Here is a 12,400-nt window from a genome sequence, read left to right on the forward strand (position 1 = left end):
ATTTATTTGTTACGTATTTAGTTTTAATGTATGAATATAAAATATAACTTTCATTCAAATTTTGGTATCTATCAACACTTTCTATACTTATTATTGTTTAATTTATAAAAAAAAATAATAAAAAAATAGCGTAAATTTAAATGAATATATATATGACGTATTTTTTTAAAAGGAAGGCGGAATGATCTAGCAGTGGTTACAGGAGTACATGGGGTTAAAAAGGTAAGAACCACGGTAATAAATGGATTATAAAAAGTGCCCAAAACCAGAAAAATGTCGTCAAGTGAGGAATTACGTTGCCAAACAGTTTGTTTTCGATTTCAGTCAACCATTTAAATTAAGGGGAAAAACATATAACATTAGTTTGTTTTAGATTTTGAATAATTATTGATTTTGAGGATGACCGAACACAGGTTCCTCTTGTTCAGAAGCAAAAAATTTCTGCCACTTTTCACCCCCTGGCCTGCTCCTTTAAAAAAAAAAAAAGAAAAGAAAAAGAAAGAAAAAAAAAAGAAGAAAGAAAGAAAAGGAAATGCTATGAAAACATCTACGCCAAACTTAAGTTGCTTTTCTTGACTAATTCTAAACTTTCATTTGCATGCTTTCACCAATGAATGAGAGATGCTATCCGAGTATTAAGATTAGAGCATCAGCCAAATAATTTCCGGAAATGTCATGAACAGTGAACATAAATAACAGTTAAAGACATTATCAAGAATTAATACACACACTTTGGCATTTTTCTATTTAAAATTCCGTGAAAGTACTTATTTATACATTTCTTGATATTTTTATACTAGATGAGTTAAATTCCATTGTTAATATGAAACTTTCTACTAGTTGAATGTTACCATTCGGTTAATATTAACAAAACAGCAGTGAATTTAGGTGATCATATCAAGCGTCTTCTACTATATCGATGCCCGTGTCCATTACTTCCATTAATCTTACTAATTGTTTCCATTCCTGCGGCACGGACGCGTTGCATTGTTATCAATAGACAGATCACTATTTCGAGCAATTAAAGGCAAGAGTTAACATAAGATCTTTCAATGTTAATAAAAAAAATAAAGCTATTCGGGCTCGAAATTTGAACAGAAGCTATACATGACGGACTGCTGATCCACTCAATCAATCGGGTTTTTCTTTCTAATTTTCAACTGTAGGAAAAAAAGCTCTTCGCATAAAAATGCATTCTCAAACAAAGCGATTATTCTTAGTGCAATAATTCACAACTGAGTGTATTTCTTATTTGAAAAGAACGAATAAAAAGTTAATAAATCTTTATTTTCAAATGTTTGAAGAAAATTTATATCACATTCTAAATTAATTAACTACATTTACAGATTTTCTAGCACGTTATTCATGCTCGTTTTTAATGGTAATGAAAATAACGTAAACTCGGATATCAATAAAATCTTAAAATCTTTGCAATACCGTACTTGCAACAAATAAATAATAGTAATTTATCCAAGGGCCGTATAAAATTGCCTCGAGGTTGTATGCAGCCGGTTAGCCGCCAGTTTGAGACCATTGTATTAAGCCATTATGGTTATTATTAACATTTCCAAGTTCATTATTATTCATAATTATTATTATCGGTTACTACTATTCATTATTAATATTTATGATTATTGTTTTTATTAATCAAGCTAATTCTCGCCATTATTATTCATTATTAATATTTTCAAGTTCAGGAATTTCGCTTCAGTACTGTAGAAAATTTTGGAAAACGAAAAGGTTTAATATTTTATAGTCCAAGCACAAGTTTCGATGCGCATCCATTTATTCTCCTATAAAAGGCGCACAGAACAAAGCCCCTCTCTCCGCCTTTCGAAAATAAACTTCACAAGAATAAAAGCAATTTTTAACTCCTTTTGATGCATTTCGTGCGCTCGGGAATGCCGCATTTCAACTATTACTTAACAACACAAGACCAAAACGGTTACCGGTTTTTGAAAATTTTTAAAAGTATATATATACCAGAGCATTTCTTACCGATAAGACGAGACAGCATGTTTTTTAAAGGCTATTTGTCACTCCTAACAAAACTGATTTTTTTTGCATTTATTTATTATTATTATTTTTTTTTTTACAAGCCACTTAAAATAGTTACCTTTATTTTTAAATAACGAAGAATTTATATGTATGAATGCATGCTCCACGCAGTGCAGAAAACGGGGGGCGCCTGCAGTTACCCAATTTCATCCATACGTAGTCCTCCATGCAAACACGGGCACATAGAAGCCTGAATTTAAAATTTTTATTTACTTATTTATTTTTGTATTTTGTGCAAATTTAAACAGCCTTTGATTAAAAATTCAAGCGGCATAAAAGCTCTGAGTTGTTACTCAGCGAAGAGTGAAATATTTGTATTTCAAATTTAATCAGAAAACTCAACCATATAAAAAAAAGTGTGTTGCCACGCAACGCAGATAAACGCAAATTATTTGCCTTTCGAATCAATGATCGCAGAGATCTGAAAGTTATTTGTTGTCACTACCCGAATTTAAATATTTTTACGTCTATGCGGCAGTCTTTCGGCAAAGCGTTAATTTAGTACTTAATTTTTCTTTCAAATTTATTCTATTATTAATGAACAAATTAAAAAATTTCAAAGCAATAAACACAGATTCATTTGATAATTATTTATTACTAGCTGGACTACTGACTATAGTCCAGCTAGTATTTTATAATTATTGAAATGAACATTCACATTAGCTGGATTCGTCGAAAACATTTTTCTTATATAATAACTATTATAAGCAGCTGACAGCGAAAGAGGCTAATGCTTTATATCTGCTTTTTCGTTCAACTATTTCTACTTATTTATTGTGTTGTGTTTCGTGAACTTTTATTATAAATTACTATTTTCATTCGGCTAATCCCAATACTAGCCGAGTGGTTAAGGCGGCTGAATACTGGAAGTTCCATCATAGGCTAACAGACTGGCTGCAAGGTTAGGTTTCGTGGTTTTTCCTATATGTAACGTGAATACGAATAAGTTTTTCTTAGAAAGGCTTCCACAAAGGTAGCCTTTCTCCAGTGCAATGCTAGAGTCCTCCTCCATATTCAAACTAAACCATCTGCCTCTTTTGTGGGGTAAATATTCAAAAGCGAAAGCAATGAACCCATTGCCCACAACCACATAAATGATATTTCGGTTCAAATTCCACTTTGAAAACTGATCAAAATTTATCATGACTACCACTTCCACGAAATTTTCAATTTTTAATACTTTTCAGTGCATTTAACTAAATTCCTACCATTTAAAAAAATGATGTAGGCATCTCATTACTTCCTTACACCACCTATTAAATTATACACATTTTGGACTGCATTTCAATTTAACTTATTCCCTGGAATTATTCTAACTTGAATAACCAATCTCTCAATGCAAGTCGAAAATGACATCAAAAAATGCAAATTTTAAAATCAAATATACAAAATATGTCAGTCCCTTATCAAACTTCTTATAATTTTATTTTTCCATAATAAAACTTTCGCAATATTAGTACAGGAACCGAATGACTGTATTAGATTTCGATATTTGTCCAAAATTAGTTTTTTATCCAAAAATAATACATGGCGATAGCATTTAGTGGCAATATTTGAAAAGGAAAAAAAAGTGAGGTTAATAAAATTCAAATCAGAAATTACATTCCAGCAAAGAAAAATAAAAAATAAATTCACAATACCAAAAATTCTATTTAAATATCAAGCAAGAATTTTCTTACCTACATCATTTATAAATTTCCATAAAAAAGAGAAAGGACATCAGTGTATAAAATCCTTCAGATAGAACAGGGAAGAATTTTAATATCCTGATCATCACAGAAATGGTAGTTTACGAATTCGCAGTCCGTTCATCGTGGTATTACGTGCGTGCTTTTAGCCGCGATAACGCAATGCTAATGCTATCACGACAAGGAAAAACGCGCGAACAAGAAACTCAAATCCTTGAAAGAAGCGCGCTTTCTTACTTGAAGGCAAAAAAGAGAAAGTTTTTTGCACAAACTAGTTTTTTTTTTTTCTCCTACTTATTATTATTATTATTTCTATCTTTATCCGCAAAGTGGTCAAATGCAGCCGATTTCCACGCAGCATTCTTTTCCATTTGGATGCGCTATTGCCCCACGAAGCAGCAAATGATACATCTACACTAAGAATGGAAGACTGGAATTCGTAGCATTCGTCGACTATTACCGAACAAACGATTATTGCTTCTGTTGCATGAGACTGTTTTCTAGAATGTACAAATAAAACTAAATAGAATTTTCAAGACCTTGAAAACTGCTTAGAAGCCCATTCGTGAACAAAAGTTAACATTTCGAAATACACCTACTCGGAGAATTCTTACGAATGAGAGCCTGAATGAACAAGGCCATCAATTTATGGCGCGAATTCAAAGAGCAAAACATCAATTCAGATTCGAATCTTTCTAAATCTAAACACACTTATATCCGTCTATAGTAAAAAGTTCATCAATGCATAATTCTTTGAATTAAATGGTAAGTAAATTTGAGTCATTCAAAATAATGCTTGGATTTTTTTTAATTGATACAAACACTGAACTAGTTAAAACATGTATAGTTATTCCAATCCATTGTAACTTGGTATCATGTTCATAACGTACAGAAAAACACCGCATAATGCGAATTCGATACGCGCAATATCAAATACAGCGATTGAATGAAATTATATTCCAAGTATCTCTCTTATAACATTTCGCTCTTACATGATAAGAAAATATCGTAAACTCTCGTGTGGAACAGCAAGACAGTTTCGTGCTAAAAGTTTAATGAATATGCGCAAACTCTCTTATAAGGTTTTTATTCTAAACATTCACAAAATTAAATTACGTACTACGCCATCGCGTGTAATAACAGTAACAACCAATTTGTTTATGCACGCAAAAATAAAATAACTTCCGAGAAGGCCCGTATTCTCTCTCATCCAAATTCTTTTGAAATCAAGTCGTGTTCATCATTTACACAGTATTAGCTGAGTTCGAGACATTTTATTAGGAACTGCGAATATCCTTTATCTAGGACCCCAAGTGTTCAGTTGGGAGATAGTATAAATTTCGTAATTGTGATTTTGGAAAACAGTTTTTGGGTGCCTGTTCATAATGAACTTCGTCCAGCAAGTAATTATTACTAATACAGTTGAAGAAATCTGATTACTGCTTTCAAATCTATGTATTGATTTTTAATAAATAATAGATTAAACGAGAAAGAAAAATATGTCAGGTTCTGCTAAATTGCAACACACTGGTGCGTAGAGAATACAAGTATTTTATTTCTGGCAATGGCAACACATTTCTATTAAACTGCGTAACGTGAGATAGTTATATTTCTGAAAAGGCAACTTCTATAGCATTGAGTAACGTAAGATAGTTATATTTCTATATACGCAAAACATTTCTGTTAAATTGCCTGCGTAAGATAGTTATATTTCTTATTTAATCGGAAAACTATTTGATATAACTATCTTATGTTTTGCCAAGAGGGAAAACACTGCTTTTAAAGCGGCGAGTTTGTTAATAAAAGTTCATTAAGTTCGCGTAAAAATCATAAAACAAATAAATAAATAAAAATTTTGTTTAAATCTGAAAAATTTCAGATTTCAACGGTCAACTAAAAGGGTTTGTTAAGTTTTTTACGCTCTCGCTGCGCTCGAAGTCTACCAGTCTGCTGTTGCAATCATTCCTGCTCACCCTCCCCCCCCTTTTTTTTTTTCAGCTTCATTAATTCATTCATGTTTTCTTCGCACTTACACTACAACATGAAAATAACAAATTTTTAAGCATTAAATGTTGGTATATATTTTTTCCCACTTTTTTCAGCCTTTTCTCAGTTCACCATATAAATGGGATTTAGTAGTACGACGGCTTATAAAACTTTTTTTTTTCCTGTCTTTTTATTATTAAAGTGTGCGTGTTAACTTTATCAAATACTGCGTTTTGAGCACATACGCCACATAAAATTCAATTCAACGGCAAAAAGCACAAAATATTTAAATACATATAGAATAGATTTAGAATATCTCAAAATTTACATCTTTAGAATTTCCAATAGACAGTCTCGAAAACTGGAAATAAAAATGTTTTATTACGTGTCAGTGCTCGCTTTCAAATCCTTGATTATCAATCATAAATTCATTAAGATATTACAAAATATGAAATAAGCAATAAAAATATACTCGTATGACGTCACTTTACTGAAAATACTGAATATTTTTAATCTGATAGATCATGAATAAAATGCATTTTTATTATTTAAATCAATCCAATTTAAAAGTAAGATACGAATATTCTCAAGAATTGCATGTATTGCTTTCAAACAACTTTGTTTGTAAATCTAAGACACACAGATTAAATTTGAAGAATAAATATCTTGTGTTTTGCTGACTGACAACAGACTCGAACGAAAAGTGAAACGACTTATTTAGTTATTTGACGCAAAATCCTATTCCGAGACTAACAACCTTTTTGGGATAAAAATAAAATAGAAATTCAGCTTCCGAAGTGCATAGCGTGATCAAAACTGGGTGCCTCTAGTTGCCGATATTTTACAACAGTGAAAGAAGCAAACGTGCATATATATATATGTGTGTGTAAAAGATAAAAAAATACGATGGCTTTGCTTTTCGCGAAAACGCAACCTTTAATTAACTTTCTGCAAATCAGGATCTTCCCCCTAGACCAGTACCTTCTAGAATTTGCTAGCCTATTACATAACCGCTACTATTGAATGCGTGCCATTTTGCATCAGAAGCTCGCCTCTCCTCCTGTGCTATACATCTCGCTGCTGCTTGATCTATCTTTTCTTTGTTAGAAATAGTAATGACGCATAAAGTTTAACTTTAGTCGTACTTAGTTTAAACTACTATTGAATATGTGATCTAGAGAATTTCATATGAAGTAAAGCATGATCGGTAAAAATTGAATTAAAGCTATGGAATAAAGATGTACCATTAAAAGCTAAATCAACTTGCCTCTTCATTTGGATTAGCCTTACCACTCTGCAAAAACCAAGCCTGAACACTGATGCCAAGCTATACATATATATATATACATATTTCTTTAGTAAATAAATTATATATATATATATATATATATATATATATATAATTTATTTACTAAAGAAATATTGATTATATTATCTCCTAAGATTAATTTTAGTAGAATTATCTAAAAAGAGTGAATGCATAGTTAGTAAGTTTAATTCCGAAAATTGTTTTAAAGTAATTTGAATGTAAATTCTTAAAAATGTTTAACGGGGACTTAAATTAAATCATGAATAACAAAATTTCAATTGTAAAAAGAAATTAAATTAAAATTAAATTAAGCAAGTAATTAAATTAAGAGCAAGTAATCATTGCCATTGATCGGAAATTAGTTGACTTTTCAAGGGGAACAAACCAACTCCCGTTCAATGTACAATAATTAAGAAATAAATACGAAGGTGTTTCGTCCTTTACTCAAGGAATAAGGCGATGCCAAACTGGCAATTTAAGTTAGGCCAAATATTTCCGCGAATTGAAGGGATCAAGAACCAATGCAGAGCACCAAAGAACTCATTCTGATTAAGCATTTTCGCTAATTTAATTTTGAGTGAAAAGCAATTTATGCAGTAAAATTGATAAATTACTGGAGTAATTGTCCCCCGACACCCTCGTGTTTATACATTTTAATTCAAAACTATTTGTAAAAAATTAAACACTGGAAATTGGCATTATGAAATGGAACTCAAAATAATTGAAATAAACATTAGAAAATTACGAAATATAAGAAATGTAATGCAATCTTTGCAAAAACAAATCAAAAAATAAAAATTTAAATTTAAAATATATATAATAAGAAAAGGGAATGTACATGAATATATAAAAAGCCAGAAAAAGCATTAATTAACTTACGTTCTTTCTAGTGGGAAGTGGGCATGACTAGGAATGCTTGAGGGACGTATGTTGTGGAGTTTTATGTGAGTGAAACCGTCTGTTAAAATTTTGAATATACTAGTGAATGGAAATTAATTAATTTCTGGCTAATTGTCGCGTCGTAACGAGGAAGAAATTAAGAAAAGGAAAAAAGAAATTTTCGCTGTCAAAGAGCTATTTGACAGACTAAAGATTATGAAATAGGGCCATTTTTTTTAGTAACAGCATAAGTCTGAAGACAATTAGCTTTTACATTATATACAGCTTTGTAATTACACTATGTACAAATCCTTCAACTGATAGTCATCCAACTTATACCGCCTTCTCAGGTTTAGGAACAAATTATCATATCCCTATCAGTTAAATGATTTAGAGTGAGTATTTAACGCCTGCTCTTTTAAGGCAATGGTTAATAAATTGATTAGGTATTAGATTATTTTTGAGAATTTTAATAAGGAGCAAAATTTTGGATATGTTGGAATTCGAATTTATTAATTTGTTAGTATTGAAACTGAAGTTTCTTGTTTTGTCAAAAAGTAAAATTTTTTTGTAGTTAATGATTTGAAGATCTAGATAGTCTATGCTATTTTGTGAATTATTAGTTTTATTAAGTGTAAGGCAATTTGGATAAATCTCGGAGTATTCAAATAAGATCATCTATTTATTTGTAAATGTGCTTGTAGTAATTTAATTCTCGTTGTTGTAGATTTTTCTTTTTTTTGGAAGTTAAATTCTTTGATAAATAAAAATATATTACAGATTGAGGTACTGGAATGGGACCAAATTGGAAGACCTCTGACTTGTTTAAAAAGGTTTTAAAGGTCACCCCAAAAGGGCTCTTTTAAAGTTTAATATGGTTCATCAGTAGAGATTATACATAGAGATGGCCCAAGTGGAAGAGGGAAATAAATATTTTAAGAGAATACATTTAGACACTAGACCAAGTAGTAGGGCGGTCGATAAATTTAGATTAGTGGTTCTCAACTTTTTGACACCATGTACCACTTTCACCACTGCTAGACGACTATCGCCCCGCCCTCCTTTCCCAAACTTGAAAAATACATATATATTATTTTTTAAATATTTTATAAATTAAATATTAAAAAGAATAGAAAGTGTTAATTACCAATTTATTTAAATTTTTATTATTTTTAATACGTTTTATAAATTAAACATGAAAAAGTATCGAAAAATGTATATTATCAGACACAAATCTATTCTTTGATGGAAAACTATTCAAGAGATTGAAATAAAATTAAGTAGATCCATATTATCCACCAATTTAAAAGAAGAATGAAAGTACTTTTTTACAATAAATTTTGTCAGTTTATATTATTAGGTTTATTCACTTTGTAAAAAAACTGCATTATTAAAAAAACAGACTTTATACACAAAAAATAAATACCTGGAAAAGATCTATCCCTGAATATGATTCAAACAGAATGCAGCCAGTCCTCTGCACATCATAAGATTGTGACAGCCAGGTTCTGCAAAACAAACGTTAAAATTTCAAATACATGTAAAATGCATTTTTACATTGAAACTAATATCAAAATTAACATACTAAACACTGTCTAACTGTTTCACAATGAAACTAGACTACAGCCAATAGTAAAAGAAACCAAAAAGAAATTGCAAGAAATTTCGCTCTAATGTTCATTCACACTAAGCATGTTGAAGAAATCTGATCCTGATAAAGGTGCGGAAATTTTGATAATGCAGTCACAAATTGCAGGTCAAGATAACCCTGTTGAGACTTTGTCTGACAACTTTGTTCAATATTTTTAACAAAAATATAGTTCAATCAAATGTTTAGGGAATGCTAAATAAAATTTTAAGCAACAGATTTTGTTAATTTTGAATTTTTTTTTTTTTTTTTTTTTTTTTGTCGTCTAATATAGCTAATACGCTAACCCAAATTACAACCCGTAAATTTACCTTAATTGAAGAATAAATTTTAGTTATTAACCCGAAAAGGACATTAGTCCCGAATAAGATATTTGTTCCGAAACTGCATTTTTCGTTGAATCGCTGTAAACGGCGTATCACTTTTCAAATTGTTGTCACCAAATATTATCGCCCTGTATTATATTTAAAGAAACTAAATAATGAAGAATTTTCGTGAATATGCATGTTTCTAGCACTGTGAAGAAACACCGGTACATAGAACAATCAAATTTTGAATAACGTAGTTCTCTATCCGAACATGAGCACCTGGAAGCCTGAATTTTGAATCTTTTTTATTATCTAATTCATATTTCGCAAAACTTTAATGAATTTTTGATCAACGAACTCAACGATTTCGAAGCATACACTGTACGGAGAGAAAAAATATTTTCAGCTCGCGAAACTGTTTATCAGAAATTCTAAACATATGTTGTTTTTAAATATTTTATGATTTTGCCGTTGAATCGGATTTTATGTGGCATAAGCGCCCAGAATGTGATATTTAATGAATAAAGTAAACACACAAAATGTTAATATTAAAAAGAAAAAAAAAATTGTAAAATCATCTTTAGTAAGAAAACTGAACACTGACCTGATGAACTGAGAAAAAAACTGAAGGGAGACCCCCCCAAAAGAAATAAATAAATAAATAAAGAGAAAGAAAGAAAAGAAAACTGTTTGCCAGCACTTAACGCGGCATCGGGAATTCTAAACGTTTACTCTTATATTGCTTTCAATATTTTTGTAATTTTCCTGTTGATTTGCATATGGCGTAAGTGCAAAGAAAATGATGCTTAAAAATAAAGCTAAAAGACAAACAAAACATTGGGTTAGTAGGAATGAATGTAACAGCCGACTGTCAGACTGCTAGCTCAGTGAGAGCGTAAAAAATCTCAACAAATCCTTTTGGGCGACAGTTAAAGTCTTAACCTTTCAGACTTTTTTTTTTTTTTTAATTTATTATATTGGTTGAAATTTCACTCACACCCACTAACTGATTCATTAATTAAACATGTTAAGTACGTTTTTCTGTATTTTAAACTCTCCTGTTAATCTTACAGGCTCTTGGATGAATTATCATAAAAGTCAAGAGATCTTACAGATTATTTCTTAATGAGTAAATAACTATTTTTAATATAATTTAATGAATAAGCAAACGAAATTTTTAGGTTTTTCTATTGAATACCACAGTGCTGTAAAAATCTTATGACGGTATTCAAATGAGCATTTGCAAGAGCTATAAACTTTTATAATTGTATCTTGGAAAATTTGGGACGCTAAACATAAGACAATTTTTATAATATTTGGAGAAGGAAAGTTGAAGAACTTTAAAATCGCCATTTTAAGAGAAAAAGAGCTTAATAATTGGCCTTTTATTTTATTTTATGTGTTTTATAACGTTAGGTTTTAGTATGACTTCTAAATTTACATTTTTATGCATCATTTTGTATACTTAACATGACAGAGTTCATGAACAAAATGACGGGGCGCAGAGAAAAGCCAAGCTTTTTCTCTTTGGAGGGTGGGGAGTGGGAGGACTATGTAATATAAAAAATATTCTGAATTTAATAGGCAACAGCCTCTTATATTTTTCACTTTAATTTCGGTATTTCTCCCTTCTGTCCTAAAACAGTAGCTGCTCAATCTCAACTGCGCCATTTCAAATTAATCCACTTCAAACAATCTCACATAACACTACAAAGTAGGTATGTTTCAGCCAATCAGTGAATAAGATTTCAACTGAAATCAAAAATTTTTGGGGGAACAAAAATCGTTTGACTTACTCCAAGGCTTTTCTCTGAATGCACCGCACTTTCCTGTTTGCCCGCTTCGCGCTCGCTTACCTCTCACTTCCATCCATTGTATTTATTTAAGATGTGGAAAAGGTACAACAGTGTGATGAAGACAAATTGCACCCATAATGATGTGTATTAAAGAAATATGCTTCTAAAGAATCGCATTGTCCAGAAATAAAGTTTGTTGAATATCCACAAAGGCTTCGTTTGTCAGCAACTACACAATTACGCATTTTACACGCCAGCATCATTTACAACATGATTAAAATTATTCGATTACTGCATGGCTAACATAATTTGTTTCTTCTCTCGCATCCTAAATTATTACATACATATTAAAATATTATTTAGGTGGCTGGAGTAGCAAGCGGTTAGTAATCTAATACTGCCATTTTTGTAGGTAGTCACCTTCGAAAAGTGATCGGCATATGAGATTTAATAATCTTATGTTCTATACAGTGTTTATATTCTATGAAATAATAACCACTTTCACAGAAGTTCTTCTTCAGAAGGGGGTTCGTCACATGAGGTTTCTCTGGTTAGTAGAATTCAGTAGTCACAGCAGGCAATCGACTGTAGAATTCAGAAGCGTCCAAGATGAAATAAACATAAACAAAAGAATAGCTATATTTCTCAACGTAATGAGCATCACTATTCTTCTTCAGTAGGTCATAAAGACGTTGCAAAAACTCACTCAAGAGGGTTAAATAACAAAG

General features: G+C 30.8%; 1 protein-coding gene across 6 annotated transcripts in view; it reads right to left on the bottom strand.

The window, feature by feature from the left end:
• Positions 1-12,400, bottom strand: part of LOC118185025 (uncharacterized) — a 221,106-nt gene that overhangs the window by 113,158 nt on the left and 95,548 nt on the right. For all 6 annotated transcript variants that reach the window (XR_015043065.1, XR_015043064.1, XM_085823921.1 and 3 more), the window contains one exon: positions 9,347-9,428. The gene's annotated coding sequence lies outside the window, so the exon portion shown is untranslated. The remainder of the gene's footprint in view (positions 1-9,346; positions 9,429-12,400) is intronic.

Source organism: Stegodyphus dumicola, chromosome 9 (genome assembly GCF_044657685.1).
Source record: "Stegodyphus dumicola isolate Sdum_Otavi_A_Nest chromosome 9, ASM4465768v1".
Taxonomy (NCBI): domain Eukaryota; kingdom Metazoa; phylum Arthropoda; class Arachnida; order Araneae; family Eresidae; genus Stegodyphus; species Stegodyphus dumicola.